Source organism: Bubalus bubalis, chromosome 11 (assembly GCF_019923935.1).
Source record: "Bubalus bubalis isolate 160015118507 breed Murrah chromosome 11, NDDB_SH_1, whole genome shotgun sequence".
Lineage (NCBI taxonomy): Eukaryota > Metazoa > Chordata > Mammalia > Artiodactyla > Bovidae > Bubalus > Bubalus bubalis.
In genome coordinates this window covers 85,344,195-85,370,088 of record NC_059167.1, presented here as the reverse complement: position 1 = coordinate 85,370,088, position 25,894 = coordinate 85,344,195, and the positions used below count along the sequence as shown (strand labels likewise).

General features: G+C 45.6%; 1 long non-coding RNA gene across 1 annotated transcript; it reads right to left on the bottom strand.

Moving 5' to 3' along the window:
* Positions 1 to 535: 535 nt before the first annotated feature.
* LOC123328184 lies at positions 536 to 5,866 on the bottom strand. The gene is made up of 2 exons (XR_006542966.2): positions 5,241 to 5,866; positions 536 to 3,752 (listed from the first exon to the last, which is right to left on the bottom strand). It is a non-coding gene; the product is annotated as an uncharacterized LOC123328184 (long non-coding RNA).
* Positions 5,867 to 25,894: the final 20,028 nt, after the last annotated feature.

The window sequence follows — 25,894 nt, the reverse complement described above, 5'->3', positions numbered from 1 at the left end:
CCACTTATAAACAACAGAAATTTATTTCTCACAGTTTTGGAGGCTGCAGAGTCCAAGATCAAGGCACCAGCTTGGTTTGTGAGGGCTCTCTTCCTGGTTCATGGCTGGTGCCATTTTACTGTGTAAAAGGTAGAAGCAAAGGATTTATCTGGACTCTCTTTTATGAAATATTAATCCCATTCAAGAGGGCTCCACCCTCAATATTTAAGTTCTTTCCAAAGGCCCCACCTCCTAATACCAGCATCTTTAAAGGTTAGGATTTTTAAATGTGAATATAATGGGGACACGAACACTTAGGCCATGATAGGTAGGTAGGTAAGTAGGTAGATAGATACGTAGATAGACAGACAGATATGAAAGAATGAACATAGATAGGTAAATAGAACTGGTTGTTAGGATTTCACAGTATGAATGTGGTGGGGACACAAACATTTAGGCCATGATAGGTAAGTAGGTAGATAGATCGATAGATAAGAAGGAACAAACATAGATAGGTACATAGACAGAACTAGCTATTAAAAATTTACCAAATCAATTTGAAACATTAAAATTTAGACCCTTTATTGTGACAACTTGCCACTCTCCTGGAAATAACAAGGCCATAGCACATGAGTCATTTCCCTCTTTGAAGAAAAATCCCAAGGGAGGGCCTTATAATCACATAAAATTCAACACCAGGCGAAGCCAAATGAGCCGCAGATTAAGTGCACACAGACTTTTTATCTTCAAATAGAACAGTTGAGGTTTTCAGCGACGTCCTTGCAAAGCTGATCTGTTTGAAACAAACATTTCATCTGGAAGCAGAACAATTCTGTTGGCCCTCATTACACTGAATCCACTTCAGGGTGTGATTTCACCTCTCCATCCCAAGATAAGCCAGAACTCAGAGCACAGACAGCCGGAGAGATTTCTCTACCACGACCCCAAGCCCCACTAAGCCAGTGCTGACTCAGGCAGGAAGAATCACTTTTAAATTGGCCCCGATGCAGATTTTCACCCATGCCTTATCATTCACCTAATTTATTAGTGTCTGGAAACCAAGGCTTTGGAATCGTCCTAATTTCACTTCTTTCTGCCTGGCTGGCAACTCTCCTGAAGTTTAAATAAGCCAAAATTTAAGTGTGTGTGGGTGGATTGGGGGGTGGGGGAGAGCGGAGATGATGAGGAAAGAAAGTCCAAGAAAAAAAATAGCCTGCCTGACATTTTCTTTCAGGAGAATCGTTTGTTATGCCGTTAAAGCTCCCTTTCTCATCATTCTTGGTGAATGTCAGTTTGAATATTCAACTTTTCATCAACCTTGATCTCGAGTTGATGCCTCTTCCTCCCTGCAGAGCAGGAATTTTGAAAGGTTAGAGGCAAACAGCCTCAAAACCATAGCCTATTAAAGGTTTGGAAGCCAGACTGCATCTCCTCCAACTCCATCTCTTTGGGCAATTGTTAAGTGTCCCCGGCAGCTGAGCCTCACTTGGAAAGAGCTCCCAATAGCTACAACAGACTGTTTTTTTGTGTGTTTTTTTTTTTTTTTTCCAATTTTTCAGTGAACATGACATTTTGAACCTGAAGCTAGGGTATTAATAAAGTCTGCATATGGAATGGAGATCTGAATGACCTGAAATTTGCAGACTCAATTTCGGACAGTAATTGTTCCTACAGCTATTTTCTGCTGACTGCATTGGAATGCCAAAGCATCTTAAGAAGAGTGGGAGACATCTTTAAGACAAGCTCAGACAAACTAGCTGAAGCCCTAGTGAGTCCTGGTATAAAGCTTCAAAATATTTTTCAGTTTTTGTTTGAGTGTGGCAGCTCAGTGTGTGAAAATTCCACCCGGGATGGGATCCTAGCATGCTCATGAACTAGCTGTGTGACCTTGGGCCAACTGTTTTAATCCCTCTGGACTCAGTGTTTTTATCTGTAAGATGGGTGGGAACGATGGCCTGCTTCACGAGGGCAAGTGTGAGAAATATTAATACAAGCCAGACCTCACAGGATACTTAGTCCAGCCCTTGACATGTGGTTTCAGCTCAGTCCAAGTTCATCTCTCCTTCCCACCCTGGCCCTCTTCCTAGGAGCCCTCTGCCTGGACTCCCATGGGAACAGGGTGGGGCTCAAGAGAACAGGTTCTTCTCAGAAGATGCTCACTGCTCAGAGAGTTCTCTTCCCAAGGTTTTATCCCTGCATAAACTCAACAAGCAAAGATGCCTTTCATGCTGGACAGAGAATACTCTATGTCCTCACCCTTGGTTATAGCTTGTTCAATATCAGCCCCTTATTTTACATCAAGAGAGACAAAGGCATTGGAATTTTAAATTCCTCTGAGTGCTACAAGATAATAATCGACACTTGCAAAAAGAACTGATGCATTAATCTTTTAAAACTTGAGGGATTTTTTTTTTCTACACAGTAAATGAACACAGATTTATTTTTCTTCCCTGAAAAGACCTTCACATACACTGCTTAGACCTTGCTAGCATCCATCTAAACAGTGGATATTTATTTTTAGGACACAGTTACACTTTTCGCTTAAGAAAAAGAAGCTCTAGATTTTCTGAAAATCTTTTTTAGGCCATGCATAAAATTTCACATGTGCTGCACCATGGGTTTCTCATGCAAAAATATCCCCCCATTAGACTGTCCTCTGCCAAAGATTCCACCGCTACCAATCCACTCTTTTTGGGTTAAGCATTATCTTTCCATTTGGCTCCTGGGAGTTAGTGAGTCTAATAGCTGCTAATGACAGTGTAGCAAGGGTGAATATCTACTTGTAAATTTAAACATGCAATAAATATAATTATATTTTCCTCAACTCAAACTAATTCCAGACCCCTGAGTCCTGAATCCTTCCAGAAGGTCCCCCCTTCCTCCTGTTTTCTGGCCCTTTCTCTTATAGAAGTCCTGACTTCTAATTCTAATAAGGCTTGGGTAGAAAGTGGACCCCAACCAGTAGGTGTCTACCTCATTTGCCTGATCCAGTCCCCTGGGGATGGCCGTAGGTGCCTTCACATCCTCCCTAAGATAAGCAATACTATGATGACCATCTTACATCCTAGTACAAGGGTTCCAGTGAGGTTCTCTGGCTTTTGAGAGCAGATGGCTGGGCGCTAGGGTACACCTATGCCCTGCCAGACTACCCTTTAAAACCTTAGAAATCATGGTTTCTGGTTCCCCATTGCCTCCCCAACGTTTGGCATAACACGGCTTTCTTATTTTTGTCAACCTGCTGGATGTAATGTGTATCTCATTTTGGCTTTATTTTTTGCTTTTTGTGATTACCAATGACATTAAAGATTTCTTCAGGTACTTGTTACAATTAGGTTCCCTGTCTGAGAAATGCCAGCTGTGTCCTTTGCTCATTTTTCCATATCATTCATCTTTTTATTGTTGATTTTTCAAGAGTTACTTGTATATTCTGAATGTTATTTTATTTCCACCTTCTCTACATTTTTATTTTGAAATATTTCAAACACAGTTATCATAATAGAGTTTCCAACTGTTGATATTGTTCCACATTTGCTTTATTTATCTTTCTTTCTTTGATATAAGCATGCTGCTGAGTGTGTGCTCAGTCGTGTCTGGCTCCTTTGTGACCCCATGGACTGTAGCCTGCCAGGCTTGTCTGTGCATGGGATTTCCCAGGCAAGAATACTGGAGTGGGCTGCCATTTCCCACTCCAGGGGATTTTGCCCACCCAAAGATCTCACTCACCTCTCCTGTGTCTCCTGCATTGGCACATGGATTCTTTACCATTGCACCACCTGGAAAGCCCATAAGAATAGATATAGATATATAAATATATTTTGCTGAAACATTTGAAAATAAATCGCTGATGTTCAGACACTTCACTAAATATTTCAGCATAAATCTTCTAAGAACAAGGACATTCTCTTATAGTAAAATTCTTCCACTCAATAAATTTAAAACAACACTAATGTCTAATTTAAGGTTCATATTCAACATTCCCCATTTGTCCCAATAATTTTGACATCATAAAATGACCTCCCAATCTGTCTTTATTTATTAGCATCATTTGTGAAGATCATTTAACAGAATCTTTAATATTTATGCCGTCAAATGCATTAATGTTTTTTCCTAAGAAGAGAAGTTTTAAGGATCTCATTTAAGAAGTTTTTGGCCATCCTCAAATTGCAAGGATATGTTTCAACAGTTTCTCCTGTTAACTTTACCGTTTCACTTTTTAAAAGTAGATCTTAAATCTACGTGGGGGTTACTTTTATATAGGATAAGAAGTAGGGAGTCAACTGTTTGTTTTTTATAGAGTTTTTCTGATGCCGTCTTAAAAGTAGTCTGTTCTTCCTCCGTTGTTTGTGGCACTCGGTCACATACCAGACTCCCATGTCCAGGGTCTGTTTCCAGGACCCCTCTTCTTTCCGTATATATCTATTTGCCCCTTCCTGCACAGGAACTGCTCATGGCTTTGACATATGTTATCATATCTTTCTGTCTGATAAGTTGTACTCTCTCTTTTTACTCTTATTTTTCAAACTTGACACCTACTTGGGGATTTTTATTCCTCTACATCAATCTTAGATTATATCTTTTAAGCTCCACAAACATTCTGCCCATAGCCAGCCATTGTAATAACCTTGATACACAGCTGCCCTGATACTAAGTGGCAAAGTTACAAATGAAGGTTCTATCTCTGAAAACTCATTTCATATCATACCACAAAAATGCCAAAATTCATCTTGAAAATAGACAGATAAAAGCAAATATTTGTGAAGTAATTTTGAATCACTTCCCAATTCACAAGTTCAAAGGTACAAGGAAGGACACTTTTTCTAACATCTCAAAACTGACCTGAGTTTCTTTTTGGAGCTCTGCTGGAGTAGTAGAAACTTAATTTCAGTTAATCTGGGGGTGCTCTTTCCACTTTCTCTGGGATGGTGTTTGAGTTCCAAAGGACTTTCAGAGAACCAAGGCTTCAAGGAGAAGGGAGGTCTATTATGTCATCAATATCATTAAGTCAGGCAAGCATCATTAAACGTCTTTTGTCCCCTCTGCTCCTCAGTCATTGGTCTCCAAAGGTCTCTCTTTACTCCTGTCTGTTCCTTTCTCGGGCTCCTGACAATCATCCTGTAGTTGCAAGAAGGGGACTAAGAAATGCTGTGAGACCCCCGTCTGCCTAGGTGTTCCACACAACCTTCTGGGACCTTGGCACCTCTCAAAACTCTACCAGGAAAGCTAGTACAGGGTTCTTGTACTCTCAGATCCCACCAATATACCTGTTAAGGTGTCAGCAAGCTTCATTCTCCTCTCCCTGGGACCACCTTCATAATAGGATTCTCCAGAGAAATGAAACCAACAGGATGTATGTGTCTATATAGAGAGAAATTTATCACAAGGAATAAGTTTTGGAAGCTGGCAAGTCCAAAATCTTCACGGTAGGCCGGTAGGCTGAAGACCCAGGAGAGAAGTTGTTCAAGTCTGAAGGCTGTCCGCTGTAGAATCAGGAAGAGACTGGCAGAGGAAGCCCAAAGGCAGTTTGCTGGAGAATTCTCTCTTGCTCAAAGACTTGTCTTTTTATTCTATGCAAGCTTTCACTTGATTGAATAAGCAATCTGCTTTACTCAAAGTCCACTGATTTATTATAAATGTTAGTCTCACCCAAAACACCTTTATAGAAATTCTCAGAATAACATTTGACTACATGTTTGAGTATTGTGACCCAGCCAAGTTGACATGTAAAATGAGCTACCACACTCTCCTTGATTAATACTATAGCAATCAGGTTCTAGTCAAGTAATTCAACATAAAGTATTTATATTTTTAATGGGCATATAATTCACATACCATAAAATTTCTCCTTTTAAAGTGTAGGCAGGAAGGCTAGGGTTCTCCAAACAGAAGAAACAGGCTGCAAGTGTCAGACGTTTTTTAATTCTCTCTCTCAAGCAGCAGGAGGAAACAAACCACAAGTGTTCCCTTCTCTATACAAATTTAAAAGGAGGTTTCTCTTAAAATTCTGTGTTGCCATGATGACACCTGGTTCCACCTGAACTTAACTTTTCTCAAACCTTGAGCTAACCAATGTGTTTTTCTTATGGAAATGCTTTTCTTAAGCTATGTTAATGAACTGTGTATTTACCCTCGACTCTGTCTTTCTTCAAGCTGGTTCCGCTTAAGACTCAGAACCCATAAGGGCTCAACAAACCAGCATGTTTTACTCATACATTGTTCTCCTAATCTATGTTAATGAAACTATATATTTACTTGGAAACCTGCCTTTCTTCAAGAGTCATGTCAATCGTTTTATGGCCCAGGATGACTCACCTTGTGCCAATGTTATCTCAAAATGCATGTTGTGGGCAAGGGGCCTGGTGCCAGTCTCTTGAGTTTTGAGACATTTCCTTTCTCTAATTAGCAGCCTGCTGGTAGCTATATAAAATCCAGCTGAAGACCAGCAGGAAGACACTCTTTCTGCCCCCTTCTGTTGTCTATATCAGAAGCTTTGTCTATCTCTTTTATACTTTAATAAAACTTTATCACACAAAAGCTCTGAGCGATCAAGCCTCATCACTGGCCCTAGATTGAATTCCTCTCCTCCAGAGGCCAAGAATCCCGGCATCTTTCACGGCTCAGCAACAACCTTTCACAACCATCACCACTGTCTAATTCCAGAAACTTCTCCTCACCTGAAAGGGAAAACCCATACCTATGAGCAGCCAATGGGAGGATTTAATATAGGAAATTGGCTGGATAGCTACCAAAGGACTGAAAAGGCAGAAAAGAAACTCTGATGTCATGCAAACATGTAACTTTAGGAAACAGCTACCACTCTGAGCACTGGGGGCACAATGGGAAGAAGTTGGGGTGACCAGAACCCAGGACCCTGGAGGAGGGGTCTCACAGAACTAGGACTTGGATCTCCAAGAAGAGGGCATGAGCTAATGCCAGTGCACTAGAGTGCAGAGGAAAGGTCTAAGTGACCTCTATTGGAACATAAACACTGGAAACTGGACGCAAGTCTGCTGCCTGGCTGATGCTGACAAGAACAGCAATCACATAGGAGTAGGACCACTTTCCAACCTCCTGCCTTCTGGGCACCCTTTAGTGCTCCTTTTTGGTAGGACTTGGCAGGGAACTGCTGGCAACAAGGAAATTGAGTTGCAAAGTTATGACAGCTTCACTGTCATAAAGCAAAGTATAGAAGAATTTGTGAGGAGTGGAGAGATGATAGCTTATACTCTCAACTCTGCATCACCCCAGTCCCAGGGGCAGGGGCAGGGAGGAGAAGTCTTATCTGGAGTTTGGACAACAGGGATAGCAGAAGTCTTGCTCTTCCCTGAGATTTTTTTTTTCCTGTTGCAAGTACTTTCATATTGTGTCCTCTCCCTGGTCCTAAGGCCTATAAACACAATTCCCAGAGATGCCTGGGGTGAAGCTTGGGCTGCTGTGGTGTGGAGAGGTGAAGGATGGCAAAAGGGGGGGCCTTGTGCCAAAGTGGACTGGATTATAGTGCATGCCCTTCGAGCCACATAGCACAGAGTGCCTCCTGAGACTGATGAGGGCCTCTGTCTCAGATGAAGTGGTCCTGGCACATCACCACGCTCACCCACATGCAGAGCTGCTCCCATTGAACCTCAGAAGTACCTTGCTCAATGAAGCAGCTCTCATCTTAGTGACTAGGACCACATTTATCCTCAGTAGGGGCTTCCTCAGTACACAAAACTGGCACTCATGGGGACACTTCTTGCCCTGGGTTATAGCTATACAGATGCTCACTGTAGCTGCACATTTTTGTTTTGTGAACTTCAAAAAAGTCTGCATTGACCCTCAGACATTATCATACACAAGTGTGAACCCATTGTGTGGCCGCCTCTGCCTGTCCCAAATTACGCTGCTCGTCTCTCCACTCTGTGTCCTGACTGCGTGGCCTCCTTCTGTTTACTTTAGATGAATAAACACTATTTGATTTACCCAAGTAACGTCTGTGTCTGGGTTTTCCTTTCACCCAAGTCCACTGTTGACTTTTGTCTTTTCAGTATAGTGGATGTGCAATTTCCCATTACCTGAAGGGCTGAAACTTTGAAATGCAAAAAGTCAGGGGGGAAAGGCTATTTTTAATTTGTACTTTTGCTATCATCTTCTCTCCAGAAAGACTCAGCACAGAATGGCCTACTTGCTTCAAAGTAGGTGGCAGAGTGGGAAAGAGATGTGTCATAATTGCTTTTTTTTTTTTAACATTTTGATTTTGTAATGTGACATACATTCTGTTCACAAAACAAAAATGTACAGCTACAAAGTGAGCGTCCATGTAGCTTTAATTGAGGACAAAAAATGTCGCCATCACCCCAGGAGCCCCCATGTGCCCCTCTATTGCTCTGCTGACCTCGGGGTTTGGATCATGCCAGTAGGTCGCACAGAGTTGGACACGACTGAAGCGACTTAGCAGCAGCAGCAGCAGTTTGACTAAACTGAGACGAGGCTCCCTGGAATCCCTGAGTCACCTGTACAACAAATCAGTCTCAGTTGTCCCCTCTCCTAACCTCCAGTTTTTTCTTGTGTACAGTTGGAAGATAGAAGTGAAGGAGCTGCCCCTACTTTCTAAAGGCCGCCGTGGTCAGACGTGCTGGCAGACAGATGCAGAGGTCCCTGTGAACCCCAGCTTGTCCTCACCTTTCCCTGCCTGCTGAGCCAACAGCGACCCCAGCTGCAGATTCTCAGAACTGGCTGCCACACAGGGGCACTAGCCTTCTAGAGACTTCTCCCATCTACCTGTTCTAGTCCAGCAGCTGACCACAGCGTCTGGTTTCTGGATCCCCTGGAAGGCTCTGAATATCCACTCCATGCCAAACAGTGCTTCAGGGGATTGGTCAGTAGTGTTTCTCTCTCTCCTTCAACTCAGATGAGGTGGTCCTAGCACATAATCACACTCATACGCAGAGCAGCACTAGCCTTCTTTATTTATTCTATTTGTTGCCTGTGCCAGACAGCATGCAGGATCCTAGATTCCCAACAAGAGATCAAGCCCACACTACCTGCAGTAGAAGCATGGTTTCTTAACCACTGGACCACCAGGAAAAGTCCTTAAATTTTTTATAGGGTTTACCAACAAAGCCTGGAGTTTTCTTTCCGGGAATTTTGTTTGTTTATTTTAACAGCAAATTAAATTTATCTAATAGATATAGGAACTAAAGAGCCTCTTGATGAGCATGAAAGAGGACAGTGAAAAAGCTGGCTTGAAGCTAACATTAAAAATAATAAGATAGTGGCATCTGGCCCCATCACTTCATGACAAATAGGGTGAAAAGTGGAAGCAGTGACAGATTTTATTTGGGGCTCCAAAATCACTGCAGATGGCAACTATAGTCATGAAATTAAAAGGTGCTTGCTCCTTGGAATAAAAGCTATGACCAACCTAGACAGCATATTAAAAAGCAGAGACATCACCTTGCCAACAAAGATCCATATAGTCAAAGCTATGGTTTTTCCAGAAGTCATGTATAGAAGTGAGAGTTGGACCATAAAGAAGGCTGAGTGCAGAATTGGTGCTTTTGAATTGTGGTGCTGGAGAAGACACTTGAGAGTCCCTTAGACTGCAAGGAGATCAAATCAGTCAATCCGAAAGGAAATCAACCCTGAATATTCATTGAAAGGACTGATGCTGAAGCTGAAGCTCCAATACTTTCGTCACCTGATACAAAGGACTGACTCATTGGAAAAGACCCTGATGATGGGAAAGATTGAAGGCAAAAGGAGAAGCAGAAGGCAGAGGATGAAATGGTTAGATAGCATTATTATACATGAAATGAGCAAACTCCAGGAGATAGTGAAGGACAGAGGAGCCTGGCACACTTCAGTCCATGGGGTTGCAAATAGTCAGAGACAACTTAGTGTCTGAACAAGAACAACATTCTATTTTGAGTTTCCCCTTCATTTTGTGGGGCTTCCCTGGTAGCTCAGATGGTAAAGTGTCTGCCTGCAATGCGGGAGACCTAGGTTCAATCCCTGGGTCGGGAAGATGCCCTGGAGAAGGAAATGGCAACCCACTCCAGTAATCTTGCCTGGAATATTCCATGGGTGGAGGAGCCTGGTAGGCTACAGTCCATAGGGTTGCAAAGAGTCAGACACAACCGAGCGACTTCACTTGCACTTTTCACTTCATTTTGTGGCACTTCTTGTAAATTCTGTTTGTTCGATTTACATGTCCATTTCTTCCATCGTGTTGATTTACCTGGCATAAAGTTATTTATAACACTTTCTTACTTTTCATGTTTGTGGTAATAAAGCCTTATTTATTCTTGATGTTAATCATTTGTTTTCTCTCTATATTTTCACGATAAGCCTAGCTAGGAATTTACGAATTTTGTTCTTTTCAAGGAAACAACTTTTGACCTTGTTAATCTCTTTGTTTTCTTTGACCTTTTCCATATTAATTTGCTCTTTCATCTTTTTTTAAAATTTTATTTACTTTGGGTTTTATTTGCCTCTCTTTTTTCCCCCTAACTTTTAAAACGGTACCCTTGGGCATTTGTCTTGGACTTTTCATCTTTTCTACTATAAGCATTTAAAACTATACACTTCCCTCTAAATACTGGTGTAACTAAATCTACAAATTTAGTTATTTTATTTTCATTTTCATGCAGCTGGAAACATGTTTTAATTTACTTAAGATTTCATCTTTGACCCAGGGATTATATAAAACTGCGTTATTTAATTTCAATATGTAGGTGTTTTTCTGGATGTCTTATCATTATTGATTTCCCATTGGAGTCAGTGTTGGTCAGAGAACATATTATGAGCAACCCCAATTCTGAATTTACCTCTTGGAGTTTCCGTTCTCCACTTATCCTCTTCACCATTATATCAGCTGCCTAAAGTCTTCAAGCAGATTTTTAAAAATAGTATTGTGTCTGGCTTTTCTTACTGTGCTAAGTGGGAGAATTAATCCAAATTACCTAGTCCTTCATTATCAGGCATCACTAGTTGCATTCACAGAAGTGTCATTCAGACTAAATCAATCATTCAGCATCAAAGCTATGCTTTTGGTGGAATTTTTCTGCATGGAATAGACTAGCTCACTTCTTGAGATAGAGTCAAAGTTTGGGCCAGAGGTACTTTCTCCCTCTCCTAGCACAACCTCCAGAATCAAACCTGGACAATCTTTTTACAAAGACTTCCAATACGGACCCCAAATTGGGGTCCTCTGTCTCAACCATTTTTCACTGCCTATTCAGTTTATAAGAATGTCTCTGACATGTATTAGGTGGTAATTTCTGAGGAGGAAGAAACTTAAATTTCCTCTCTTCTTCTATGCCTTGGTCCCTGTTTAATCCACTGAAAGGACTCATTTTAGGCTACCTTCTCTTCAACAATTAAAAATAATATTTTCTAGAAAAGTCTACAATGCTCTAGCTAGTCTTCCAGTTTTCCTCAACCCCCAAGGTCATTGTTAAGAGGAGAAGCCTCTCATGTCTCATTCTGCATGGAAGGGCACCATTCTTTGTAATACTCTTGGCCTTGCTCAGATTGGAGGGTAGGAAAGAGCCAGCCCCTTCTGCCCTTTCTCTTGGGCACAGGTTGTCTTAAGGAAGCACAGCTTCTGTTAAACTGCTCCAAGAGCAATCATTCCCAAGCCAATATTTCAGGGGGCTACATCTATCCAAACATGAGTTTAGAAAGCCCAAATACCAAATTCACCACTCATCAAGGAGCTATTTTGGTGTTTATATACTTAATCTCTTGCCTTACTTTTCAGGACATTTGGAAACTAGGGTAGGGTAGTGATTAGCGTTTCCCTGATATCTGAGTTGGTAACGAATCCACCTGCAATGCAGGAGACACCGGTTTGATTCCTGGGTCGGGAAGATCCTCTGGAGAAGGGATGGGCTATCCACTCCAGTATTCTTGCACTTCCTTCATGGCTCAGCTGGTAAAGAATTGTCCTGCAATGCGGGAGAACTGAGTTTGATCCCTGGGTTGGGAGGATCAGCTGGAGAAGGGAACTGTGACCCACTCCAGTATTCTGGCCTGGAGATTCCATGCACTGTATAGTCCATGAGGTTGCAAAGAGTCAGATAGGACTGATTGACTTTCACTTTCTGTCACTTCCTAGGCTCACTTGAACCCAGTAGATATGCAAACAAGTTCTCTTCCTGAAGTGATCAATCCATCCTTTATTTAAAAAACACAACATTCTCATGTTCTCCAGTATTCCATAGAGAGACTGGGGCTCTTCTCAAGTGGTTCCTTGGTGCAGAGGCACATGGATGTAATTCATCCATAGAAAGGTTTTCCACTTTGTGAATCAGCTCACCAGATTTTTTTTTTTTTTTTTTTTTTTTTTTGTCGCCATGCATTACCTGGACTAACAAAAAGTTGCAGTTCAGTTCAGTCGCTCACTCTCGTCCAACTCTTTGAGACCCCATTGACTGCAGCACGCCAAGCCTCCCTGTCCATCACCAACCCCCGGAGTTTACTCAAACTCATGTCCATTGTGTTGGTTATGGCATCCAGCCACCTCATCCTCTGTCATCCCCGTCTCCCGTCTTCAATCTTTCCCAGCCCTTATTCCATCAATTAATTGAACATAAGGAATCTTACTTGTGACAGATAAGAAAGATCAAAAGTGGGGATGGGGCAGTGAAAATATGAGTGTGTGCAAGCTCAATCATGTCTGACTCTTTGCAACTCTATGGACTGTAGCCCACCAGGCTCCTCTGTCCATGGGATTTTCCAGGCAAAGAATACCGGAGCAGGTTGTCATTTCCTCCTCCAGGGGATCTTCCCGACCCAGGGATCAAACTCACATCTCTTGCTTCTCTGGTATTGGCAGGAAGATTCTTTACCACTGAGCGACCAAGGAAGCCTGAAATATGAGTTGAGCATCTCCAATGAAAGAAAAATATCACTCTTGACTCTTCAGTGTGATGTAATGGGGCAGAACTGAGCTCAAAAATCAGCTCTGCAGCTTTGAGCAAATATTCAGTGCCTCTGAGTTCCAGCCCCCTCTCTCAGGAAAACAGACAAATACTGTCCATCTTAGAAGCCTTTAAGTGAGGTAACATATTGGAAGGCTTGAAATGTAATGAGTACTCAATAATGGCAGTTGCTTTTTCCTTCCAAAAAACCAACTGGATCAAATTTTCTTCATTATCATAGAAAGTCTTGGGGAATATTCTCAGTAATACTGAAAACGAAAGAAATAGGAAGATTGGCAAAAGCAAAATAGACAAAACAAAACAACTGAGTTCAGAGAAGAAATAATTCGCTAAGGCAGCTTACATCTGTACAACTTAATGCTTTGCCAAAGGGCTCCCCTAACTGTTATTTGATTTGAGCCTTACAATAGCTCTATGAAATTGATGGGGCAAATACTACTGGGCCCATTTGAATCAGGAGGAACTAAAGTTAAGAATCGTATGTGATTGCTCATGGCTCTTCTATGTCCAATCGAGCATATCTCTCCCATGGTGCCCTCTATGTGTCACACCTACTCTGAAATAATGACCATAACGATGCCACCTGTGTGCATATATGGCACTTTTCAGCATGCAAATCGCACATTCATTTTCTCATTTTGTCCTCACAACAAGGATTTCTGGATGTTTTACAGAGGAGGAGCCACAAGCCTCAGAGAGGCCAAGCAACCAACCCCAAATCACACAGCTCATGCAGAGGCTGAACTCAGGCCTTCTGACATGCACAGGGCTTCTGTGCTTATGGATATTAATCACATGGCTCAAGTGGTAAAGAATCCGCCTGCAATGCCGGAGACACAGGAGACGTGGGTTCAATCCCTGGGTCAGGAAGATCCCCTGGAGAAGGAAATGGCTACCCACACCAGTACTCTTGCCTGGGAAATCCCATGGGCAGGGGAGCCCGGCAGGCTACAGTCCATGGGGTCACAAAGAGTCAGACACGACCGAGTACACATGCCCGTAGATGCGCTATCCTATCCTAAGGACATCAAGGGCAATAGGGAGATGGACTCATGTCCAGGGTGAAAGCAGAGCACGTGTTCTTCAGCCCTGAGGCTCACTTTGCACAAGGCCCTGGTACTTGTGGTCACAGCGACGGTCACAGCGGCTGCCACAGCCAGCACTCTGCCCTGGTCATTTAGCAATCGGCAGAAATGGTGTGATTTATTGATGGCTTTCATTCCCCACTGGGATGGCATGGAAATAATCAGATGAATAATGAGCTCGTGAAGATGGATGCACTGTGAGCCAGCTCCCACAGAAGGGAAATATATGCTGGGGTTCTGCCCGGAGCAGCACAGGACGATGAATGTTTCTGCAGAAAGCTGGGCCTCATTTGCTCCTTTGGCAGCGAGTCACTACTCTCTGCCGACACCGAGAGGCTTAAGAGGTAATAGCGCTGGCATTTCCCCGTTCCAGGAGTGGAGATGAGATGAGCACCGATGGGCTCTGGGATGACAAAACAGAGCCTCATCCTCGGGGGAAGAAGCTGCTTTTAGCCCTGCGGTAGCTGGCAGGAAGGCCAGCACGGGCTCCTGCCCTACTTGGTTGTGAGCCATGGGACTGTCCTGCTGGTGCAGCCAGGTTGTTTTATTGCTGAATCACAAGCCACCCCAAAACTTAGGGACTTCACACAACAATCATTTTATTCCTTACAATTCTGTGGGTCAGAATTTGAGTGGCTCAGGGGGAATGCTTATCTCTGCATCCCGTGGTGCTGTCTGGAGTGGCCTGACCGGGACTCAAGGATCCCAGGTGACCTCACTCCGTGTCTGGGGCCATGCCGTTCACTGTTGGCTGGAAGCCTCAGTTCTCCTCTGCACAGCCTTCCTCCAGTAGGACAGCCTGGACTTGTTTACATGACAGCTGGGTTCCAAGGGCAAAAATGAAATTTGCAAGTCCACGTGGGCCTGGACTTTTGAATTCCCAGAAAATCACTTTTACACATTTTCCTGGTCAAATCAAGACAAGACATGAGGCCGGCTCAGATTCAAGGGGTGGAGACATGGACTTCATCTCTGCATGTCACTGCAAAGGGGTGTGGACATAAGAGGGGCCCCCCCCCATAATTCCTTGGGAGCCACTGGGAAGCAGACTCTGAGTTGGCATGTAGTGAGTGAGCAGGATATGTATCAAAGAGGGCCCTTGGAATGGTCACCAGTAGAAAGGAGGGGAAGGAGCAGGCGGGGGCAGAGGGAGGTGTCGAGCAGCAGTCAGGTCCACAGACAGCCCAGCCTATGCCACAGACACGCTAAAAAGAAAATGGCCCTTCAGAGCTGTCCCGAGGTAGGAAAGATGGCCAGGACTTCATACGCACAAGTCAAAGAATGTGGGTGCTTGGAAAGGGGCATGACCTTGGGTGAGGCAGTTCCTAAAGGCTGCACCCCCTGCAGCTGGGAACAGACCCTGCACTGAAAGGCATCTGGGTGGCCTCATGGTGTCCACCTTGCCTTCTACCATGCTTGCCTTCCCAGAGAATCTATTTTCCTCTCAGCTCCCCACCACCCAGAGGACAAGGCAAGACAGGGGAGGTCAAGGTAAGACACCCTGGACTCCCCTGGACCTCCCTTTCTGGGTCTACCTGCTCAGCATTCCCCTCCCCACATGTCCAGCCTCTCCCTCCCGACCCTACCTGGTCTGCTTTTACCTGGATGACAGATGTACTCCTACCAGAAGGTGTCCCCCCTTCTGCCCTTTCCCCTTCAAAACCCGTTTCTGCAGCAGCCCCAGCTGTCTTTCTAAGACAGAAATTGACCCAGGATACTCTCCCACTTAAAGCTCTTCCCTGATCCCTACAACCTCAAGACCAAACCCTGGCTTCCCACATGGCTCCCCAGGCTGCATGGCCTGACCGTGGCTCCGGCCACTTATCCCTTCACATTCCCCCCAACCCTTGGGAGCTTTGAGCATGCTCTTGTCCCTGCTCCATCTGCCTGGACACTCCCCCAGTCCTGTGTATCCCCCCTTCCCATGCCCCTCAGCCCCCCTCAGTCTGCCCCTCAGCTTACTCTTCAGCTAGCAGCACTCCTGTGCTGGCAGCCCTTCCAAGCCCCCAAGTCCACCCCAAGTGTGTCGTGGCCCTTCCTCACGTTCCTGTGGCCCCTCCACTCCCCCACTTCAGCAATCTGCTCACGGAGGCAGTACAGGGGCCCATGATGTCTGTCTGTCTCCCACTAGATTGTGAGCCCACAGCGGCCGGCCCCATGTTCACTTCACACCAAAGAGGAGAACCAGCATCACCATAATTGTGTGCACAGCACAGCACAGCACAGCAGCCCAGTCACATGTCCTCTGGGTCACATGTGACCTAAGAGCTGGAGGGGTGACAAGAGGAAGGGAAACAAGGGCTGCACCTGAGGTCTTAAATTAGACCAGCCCCAGGAGATGAAAGCCCTTGGGCGAGGACGGAGAGTGGCTCTGGAAAACAGGCCTGACCTACAGTCTGTGCCCAGTGGCCGGCGTTTGAGAGCCCCTCCTTGGATGCAAGGTTGACCAGGGCGATGGGAGCCTGGGGGATGCCCAGCAACAGCAGACAAGCTGTGGAGGGCACTACTTCCTTGAAGATGATGCCCATGTCTCTACTCCCTACTGGGCTTTTCCTCAATGTTTCCTCACAGCCTATCTTCCCCCCATCCCAGAGAAATGCTGCCAACCCATAGAGCAAGAGGACTAACTGCTCATCATTCCTTGAGCTCACACCCTGACCAGCGCACTGTACAGGGATTACAGTCCTTGTGTTCCAGGTTAGGTAACAGAGGCTCAGAGGACATAAGTGACTCACCCAAGGTCCTTACAACTAGCACATGGCAAAGCTGGGGTTTGAAATCAAGCCTTGTGTCCTCTGAACACCTGAGACTTTACACGAGGCCCAGGCAGGGCAACCTGGAAGAAACCGAGCTAACGCCCCAGGAAGGCACCCACAACCAAAGAGGGATGGGGCCTCAGCGAACAGACCACCAAGTTCATATTCTAACCTCTGTAATCCACTCTACCATTCGCAAACACAGGACTGAAAGGGAATGTGGAGACAGTCTTGTCTAACTACCTCTGTTTGTATTTAATTTTATGTTGTGAGCCCTCTGGGTTATGGTCTTAAGATCCATCCCTGTTTCTAAACGAACATCTGGCCTGTTACTTTTAAGTGTTTCCAGTGCTGCATCAACCCTGGTTTACTGCCCACTGCCGCGAGGATGGACGTCCAGATTGCAGTTCACTACAGACTCCGCTGCGCTCACTCATAGTCTTGCTTCTGTCTTAAAGGTGAGAAAACAAGGACCAAAGAGTGGGGAATGGCTGGCAGCCGTGTTCATCTGTCGTAGCCATCTCTAGTTAGCTCTATGCAAACCCAGGGGGTGAGGCATGTCTCTCTCCTAATTTTTGCATGTCCTTTAATGACAGGGCTCTGAGTGATATTGTTTGCATGTTTATACCCTTTGCAATGGTGGTGGTGGTGGGGGGGGTGTGCTGGAGCATTCTGATAGGCTGAGCTGGGCCATGTGACCACTTTGGTTAGGGGTAGGTTGAGCCATTTCTTACCTCTCTACAGGGGACATATAGGATGGGGAAAGGAACACTGAATTCTTCAAAGAAAGGAAGAGTCTTGGCAGAGAAAAACAGCTGGTGTCCACCCACAGCCTCATGGTCACCGCTGGGTTGGGTCAGCTGTGCCAGTCACAGGGGTAGGGTCCTCTGAGGGGTGGGCACAGTGCAGTCCTCCTAAGAAGCAGGGGTCAGCATGTGGCCCTAGGCTGCCCACCAGGAATGGCTCATCTCCAGTGCTGTGCCACCACACAGGGTGAAGAAGCCTGATCTGATCCCCCTGCTGCCCCTCTGAGATGCTGAGCAGGACCCCTTATTCACCATACACCACTCTCCCCACCTTGGTCCCAGCCAGAGCATGGAGACGGCGAACCTTGGCTGACACCCTCACCACATTGCACACAGCAGGCTCAGGGCAGGGAGAATCTTCAGACCCAGACCCAAAAGGGAGCTTCATTCTGCTAAATGTAGAATCCAAGCTGCGCTGATAATGTCACCTGTCTGTCAGCTGTAAATCGGCACTTGCCATTGGCACTTGCCATCTACCTCTACAAGGATTTAATCATGTGCTGCTGAAGCTGCTGATTTTCAACACCTCCTGAAAGGAGTTCAGGGTGGAGAGCAGAAATGAAGCACTCTGCTCAGGGAAAAACTGCCAGGACAGGTCTTCAGATAGATATTTTCAGGAGCTGATTCTATGAGCCCAACTCTTACATCTCCTCATATCTAGAAAAGCACTAAAATTTTTCATGGTGATGACTGCACCTTGGAACCAGCAGAAACATTCTGAAAAAAATAAAATGTGCTCAATTGCATGTACCCCTGCCCCCTTCACCAAAATCGCATATATATGGACCTTCCCAGTTACCTCTTTGGAGCAGTTTCTCAGAGCTATCTGAGGTGCTGTCTCCCAGGCTATAGTCCTCACTTTGTCCCAAATAAAACTTACCTTGCAACTTTCACATTGTTCATTTTTTTTTAAGTCAGCATCTCAGAACATAGAGGAAGGAAAGTGACTCCTTCATTCTGGTCCCCCAAGGACTCTGCTGAAATGGACAAGAAAGGAAATTGAGGACACATGGTCACCCTAGAACATGGGTGTAGACTAGGCTATGTCCACACCCCACACCCTCTACTGGGCCCAGGGCACACTTGAGACTTGGCACCAGACCCAGGCAGGGCAATCTGCAGAGATAGAACTAATGCCTCGGGAAGTGCCCATAAACACTGAGAATGGAGATTTGGTGAGTCAACCTCCAGCCTCCTTTCCCTCCTGTGGGGTGGCTCTGAGTCCCCTCTCCTGGGGCTCCCAGGGCTCCCACAGGGATAAAGTTTCCCTTGACCACAGTGGATACATGGGCATAACACACGTTCTAGGTGCTTCCTTCCTTTCTTGACTCATTTCTTAACTCCCTTACCCATGTCCCTGGGATCGCTTTCCAAAAAATGACTTACACACAAATCCTTCACCAGATCTGTATCCAATTTAAAGGATACTTTCTCAATCTCAAGAATACTTGAGAAAGTAAATCTGGAAACCTGGAGATGCAGCTGTAATAGACTGGATAACCCTACTCTGGGTTTGGGGTCATACAGTCTGTGTTTAATCTGCCTCTACTAGTATATAAATATTTAAAATTAAAATGAGTGTTGTTTATAGACTTCGGGAAGTAGATTTCAGGACACGCAGAGCTGGAAACTCTAGAGACAGGAAGATGTCTCAAAAAGGATGGGAGACTTTTACAAATTCTGAAAATATACAAATAATTCCTTCCTCAGAGGCAAAAAGGACAAAGGGTAAAAGAAGCCTTGTGGTAGGCTGAGAACAGAGACTCCACCCCCAGCCTGTAAGACAGGTATTGGGAGAACACACTTGCTAATATCCCCAGGACAATAGAAGGGGCTTTGTTAAAGTCCTTCCACATGAACTGGACATCAAGGAGATCAAACCAGTCCATCCTGAAGGAAATCAACCCTGAATATTCATTGGAAGGACTGATGCTGAAGCTGAAGCTCCAATACTTTGGCCACCTGATGCAAAGAGCTGACTCATTGGAAAAGACCCTGAAACTGGGAAAGATTGAAGCAGGAAGAGAAGGGAGCGGCAGAAGATGAGATGATTGGATGGCATCACTGACTCAACGGACATGAGTTTGAGCAAACTCAGGGAGATGGTGAAGGACAGGGAAGCCTGATGTGCTGTAGCCATGGGGTCGCAGAGAGTTGGACACAACTTAGAGACTGAATAACAACCACAAAAACATGAATTGGAGGAGGAAGGGCCAAGCTGGTGCTTGTGACACAGTGGGACTTTCACAGGTGACAGCAAGAAAGCAGAATTGCAAAACCCCGACTTTACTCCTATCTTTCCTACCAAAGCAAAGGTTGTAGAACATAAAAGGTAAAGACAGACTGAGTTAAGAGAAATTAACACACAACTAAAGTCCAAGTGCTGGGGCTTGACAAGATTACAGGCCGGTAGACTTAGTGAGGCTGGGCTTGACTCCCCAGCTGACGAATCTGCATCCTGAGGGCAGTCGGCAAGTAGTAACTGAGGGGCTGCAGGATCCTGTGCTTCGTTTGAGCATGTTTTCCACAAAGCATGACAACCCTAAGCACAGTGCTTGTCATAGAGAAGGCTCCAAACCCAGGATATTTTCTGGGTCAGGAAGACTCCCTGGAGAAGTGAATGGCTACCCACTCCAGTATTCTTGCCTAGAGAACTCCATGGATAGAGACTGGTGGGGTCGCAGAGTCAGAACAACTGAATGATTGAGCACATAAAAAACCCCACTAGGTTGTCACAACTGGGGGTGTGTGGTGCTGTTGACATCCAGTGGTCAGAGGCCAGGGACGCTGCTTAACTTCCTGCAATGGGCAGGATAGCCCCTACCACAAAGGATTACCTGTTCCAACATGTCAACAGAGCTAAGGTTGGGAAACCTGGCTCCAGATGAATGACTGCTGAATGAATGAGGAGTTAGTGAGCACCTGCAGATGTACAGATGATTAAGACACAGTCTCTCCCCTCAAGAGCTTATGCTCCAGTACAAGAGCTAGAGGCAGGGGGGCTGTATAACAACAAGATGTTCTTTCATGGAGGGGATATGAGAACAGAGATAAAGGAATCACCTGTCCGACTAAGCAAAGTGCCATGTGAGCTGGGCTTTGAGAGACAAAGCTTGGTCAAGACACAAGGTGGAGATGAAGGGTGAGCAGGGGAGTGACATGTGCCTGGTGTTCTGGGGGCACCACAAGTAATCCAGTGTGACTGGTGTGCAGGGTTCTTAAGGAAGAACTTTGGGGACCAGGTGAAGGGTGCCAATGCCATGGTGAGGTCCCTTGACTCTCTGCGTTACAGGCACAGGGTTAAGGACGTTGTTAGGCAGATGTAACATGGTCAGAACCATCTAGTGAAAATAAGAATATATTCATTATCTCTTTGGTTAAAAAGAAATCTTTTACGTAAAGAATTAGTGTAACATTAATCTCATTCACAAAGCCACCAGGATGATCTCACAAAAAACACAGCGGAATATGCTAGATCCTCCTAAAGCACACCAGAACCCTCTGCCCCACCCAGCCTCCTCAATCCCACCCTTTGCCCTGTATATGCACCAGATTTTTTTAAGTGTATGATTCAGTAATTCTCAGTAAATTTACAGAGCTGTGTAACCATTACCATAATCTGGTTTTAGGACATTTTTATTACCTCAGAGTCCCACGTGGGTATTTGTAGTCAATCCCCATTCCTACCCCTGGCTCCAGGCAACCACTGATCCGCTTTATGTCTCTATACATTTGCTATTTTTAGACATTGTGTATAAATGGAATCACACAACGTGAGGTCTTCTGTCTCTAGCTCCATTCACTCAGCATCATGTTTCGAGGCTCATCACACGGGAGCATGAATCAGCAGTCTGTTCCTTTTTATTGCTGAATGATACTCCAGTCAGATGTCTGTTTCAAAGAACGATGCTGGTTGTAGAAGGTAAGACGGATAGAGGAGCAAGAAATAGAAGCCAAGGGACAAGCTAGAAGATCCTGGTGGTTGTTCCGGCTGGAGACCAAGGAGGCCTGAGTTGGCCAAGTAGCAGTGGGCATGGAGAGAAGAAGGGAGGGAAGTGACAGGGTCTGCAGACAATTTGCTCATGTGAGCTGGATGGGGAAGGTGAGAAGCCTGGGCGAGGTCCGGATTCCCACTGGGTAAGGAAGGGGCGAGTGAGCGGATAGCACCTCTGGGCAGATTCATACCTGGCTAAAGGGGCCAAGTGTTCACAGATCCAGCCAGCCCTGAGCAGCCTCCTGGCAGCCTGCTGAGAGGTTGGGTCCTTGAGCCATTGGGATGACGGCACTGAGAACATGCCTGTCCCTGTGCTAATGGCACAGAGCTATGAGGGACAGCGAATCTGTGATGACTCAATTCAAACAGTCTTGCCGGCTCAAATGATGGGCCATGGCAGGATCTGGGCAGCTCTGTGGTAGTGAGACCTACAAATGCCAGTGGACTGTGGTTTTCTGAACACCCATCTATCTTCCTGGCATGCTGTGAGCTGTAGGAACAAAGACAGTGCCTGAGGATACAAGGAGGATCTCATGAAGATGACCCCAATACCTGGCTTTGGTTGTCAGGGCCTCCTCTTTTCAGCTTCCTATGGGAACAAGGAGCTCCTTTGCGTCACAAGACGGTTTGCCCTGCCTGAAACTCTCGCAGCCCCCCAAGCCCCCACGTGACACGTGACAACTTTCCTCACTGCTCCTCTAGTGCCCCTCCATTGAACAACAAGCCCAGCATGCCTCTCCATGGGATGCTGAAAAGATGGGGAGCTCATGTCCCTGCTTCCTGATCTTTATTTTGGTGTTTCTCCCAATAAATTCTGCCACTTAACCCTTACTGTGTATTGTGCAAGAATTTATGATGCTATTAATCACAGTAGCAACTACCAACACAATAGGGGTTTCTTCACTTTTGAATCCAGGCACTGCCGGCAGAGCGTCCGACCCTCTGTGACCCCAGGGACTGCAGCATGCCAGGCCCCTCTGTCCTCCACTATTTCCCAGAGTTTGCTCAAATTCATGTCCATTGAGTCAGTGATGCTATCTAACCACCTCATCTTCCGTGGTCCCCTTCTCCTTTTGCCTTCAATCTTTCCCAGCATCAGGGTCTTTTCCAATGAGTTAGCTCTTCACATCCCGTGGCCAAAGTATTGGAGCTTCAGCAACAGTCCTTCCAATGAATATTCAGGGTTGATTTCTTTTAGGATTGACTGGTTTGATCTCCTCGCAGTCCAAGGGACTGTGTTTGATAAGTAGCTATGGACAAATAAAAGCGCAGACCACTTGGATGATAGGTACCTGCCTTAAAAGCAATTGGTTCAGAATTCCAGGTGTTAAGCAAAGATCCTATCACCGCACTCTATTCATCAAGTCCCAGTTCTTGGAAACTGGAGATCTGATAACATTTACTGTAATTTCCAATTATAAAAGTAGCATATGCTCTCCGAGGCAGATTTGGACACTATAAGCAATGTTAACTTTTTGATTGATTTCTTTCTCAATACAGAAGGAATGTTCAGAATATTTATTCATTCATACATATACATAGGATACATATACACATACTGCAGATCCTTACTACATAATTGGGATCAACAGGAGGATTTAAATTTCAACTTAAAAACATCTTTCTGTCATTAAAACTCTTTGGAAACACCCTTTTTAATCTGGCCAGGATAGTCTATCACATGTAGGTTACACGGTTTATTTGCCCATTCCCCTCTCACTGACCTTGTCGGTTGCTCTGGGTTTGGGGGCTGGCTTCAGTGATACCTAAGTCTGCAGGTGCCAGGGGGGGCTCCAGAGTCCTTCCCTAGCCGCATGATTCTGTTATGCTTTTTAGCCCACCTCGCTCAGCTCCTGCAAACTCTCCTGTTCTGGCTACCTTGCTCAGGTTTATGTGCAACCTTACCCCTGCCCCCGCTCCCTACCCCAGGGTCCAGTTCTTTCCCAGTTTCCTGTTTCCTCCCTCTCAGCTAGTGTCTAGGACTCCGCATCTTCACAGTCCTGAAGGCCATGGTGGTGCTTGTTCCTGGCTCTCTCCTGCCATCTCCTGCCCACTTGCAACATCTCTAGTATCCTAGCTTCACTCTTAGGATGCTGGGCCAACTGGGAAAGGACAGGTCTAAATCAAGAGGACACCATTTAACAGGTTTAATTGTAAAGTCCCATACTTATTTGTTCTCAAGTATCTGCAGAGTAACACTACGAAAGGCCTGATTTAATTGTATCTGAAGGAGGCAAGGGTTCGGTCCCTGGGTTAGAAAGATCCCCTGGAGGAGGAAATGGCAAACCCACTCCAATATTCTTGCCTGGCAAATCCAATGAACAGAGCCTGGCGGGCTACAGTCCATGAGGTCACAAGAAGTCAGACACGACTGAGCAATTGAGCAGGAGCACAAAAACAGTCCTAGAGGCTTTACTTGGTAATAAGCCCTCTAAGAATCACTAATGGAATGTGGCTGTCAAAAAAAAAAAAAGAAAGTCATACCATTTCCAGTCACCTTTATGTACTATTTTGGGACTCAGGATCACCAGGGGGATGTCTTGGAAAGGCAGATTTCAGGTTAAAATAAGGAAAAAGCTTTGTAACAGGAGCCGTCCTCCAATGAAATGAACTGGCAGTGACTGTTAATGTTAAGAAAAGATGGGATCCCTTATGCCTCCAAGATTTTATTGCTGCCCACACAAACTCATTACACACGCTTCTTAAGTGACTGCAGGGAGATTGAACACCCACGCTAGCAGTGGGAGGTGTGAGCTCTGGGTTTACATGTGAGCCTTCATTATGCAGCTTGTTCCCTGCCATCACTGAGAAGAATTCAAAGGCTAAGTGAGGCGTGTGGTAGCTCCCTGGGGTGGTAGCTCCCTGGGGGGTCCTGGGCAGGCCCTGAGGCCAGCTTTCCACTGCTGCTAGGCTTTGTAACTGTGAGGCAGCAGCCAGTCTCATGAGCTAGGATAATGGTACCTCGGGTGGTGGTGGGGAAGAGAGGGTCCTTCACTCTCTCCAGCCTGGGCAGGCCGTGCCACAGGCCCCACCCTGCCTTCCCATCTACCCCAAGATGCTCTGCTGCTACCACTGTACCCGTGCTTGTGTATAGCCACTAAGCCGTGTCTGACCCTTTTGCAACCCCATGGATTGCAGCCTGCAGACTCCTCTGACCATAGGATTTCCCAGGCAAGAATACTGCAGTGGATTGCCATCTCCTACTCCGGATCAAATCTGTGTCTCCTGCATTGGCAGGCAGATTCTTTACCTCTCAGCCTTCTTGGAAGCCCTGTCTGCATTCATATTACCCACAGCAGCTCCAACAGACACTTGCCTGTTACTCATTGAACACAAATTTCCTTCCTCTAGGCCTATTGTGTGGGTAAGTCTGCAGGGGAGGTTCATGAGTGCATAAGGGAAAGGCTCTATCTCCCTTGGGGAGAGAGAGCAAGAGAGCAAAGTCTTCAAGGGCCAAGGCAGAGGACATGTGAAAGGATGCTTGTGCCAGACAAGAGCAAGTGCAAAAGCAGAGGGGGCAGAGTGGCTTGGGCTGGGGATTGGGGAAGAAATAATTCAGTATGGCAAGTGGCTTAGCCTGGTTCGGACTGAGGTGATGCAAAAAAGGGTGGGTGAGAGATGAAGCTGGAGAGGTAGTTGGGGCTCCAAATAAGAATAGCCATACTAAGGAACCTGGATTCCAGACTGAAGGATGTGGGGAGCTACTGTCAGAGCTCAAGGACTGTGAGGTGTGCGGCTCCTTTTAAGAGCAATGACCAGCTGAAAGAAAGACTGAACGGCTCTGAACCCTAAGTTCTTGATTTTATAAGCTCACCTTGCCAGCAGTGACCAACCAGAGGCTCCATGGAGCACCCTATGGAAAGCGTGGTGTTTCGTCCTCACCGATACACACTTGGATTTGTGTCCACGCACATGATGCCTCTGTAGCACACCCATCTGTGGACTCACCTTCTACACATTCTCAGGATCCAAGGCCACCTGCTTCTAAGGAATCCATCCTTTGTGCAAAATTAGGAAGTTGGTTGATAGATCTCATTCAAAAGTTTTTACCATGTACCAAATTATTCGGCGGCAACTGGCTTTATTGTTGTTGTTTAGTTGCCAAGTTGTGTCCGACTCTTTGCTACCCCATGGACTGTAGCCCACCAGGCTCCCCTGTCCATGCAATTTTTCAGGTAAGAGTTCTGGAGTGGGATGCCATTTCCTTCTCCAGGGAATCTTCCTGACCCAGAGATCAAACATGCATCTCCTGCACTGCAGGCAGATTCTTTACCACTGAGTTCCCTGGGAAGCCCCACTGGCTTTACAGAAGGGTATAAAACTCAAGTTGTAATGCCACTGGAGAGATGACACC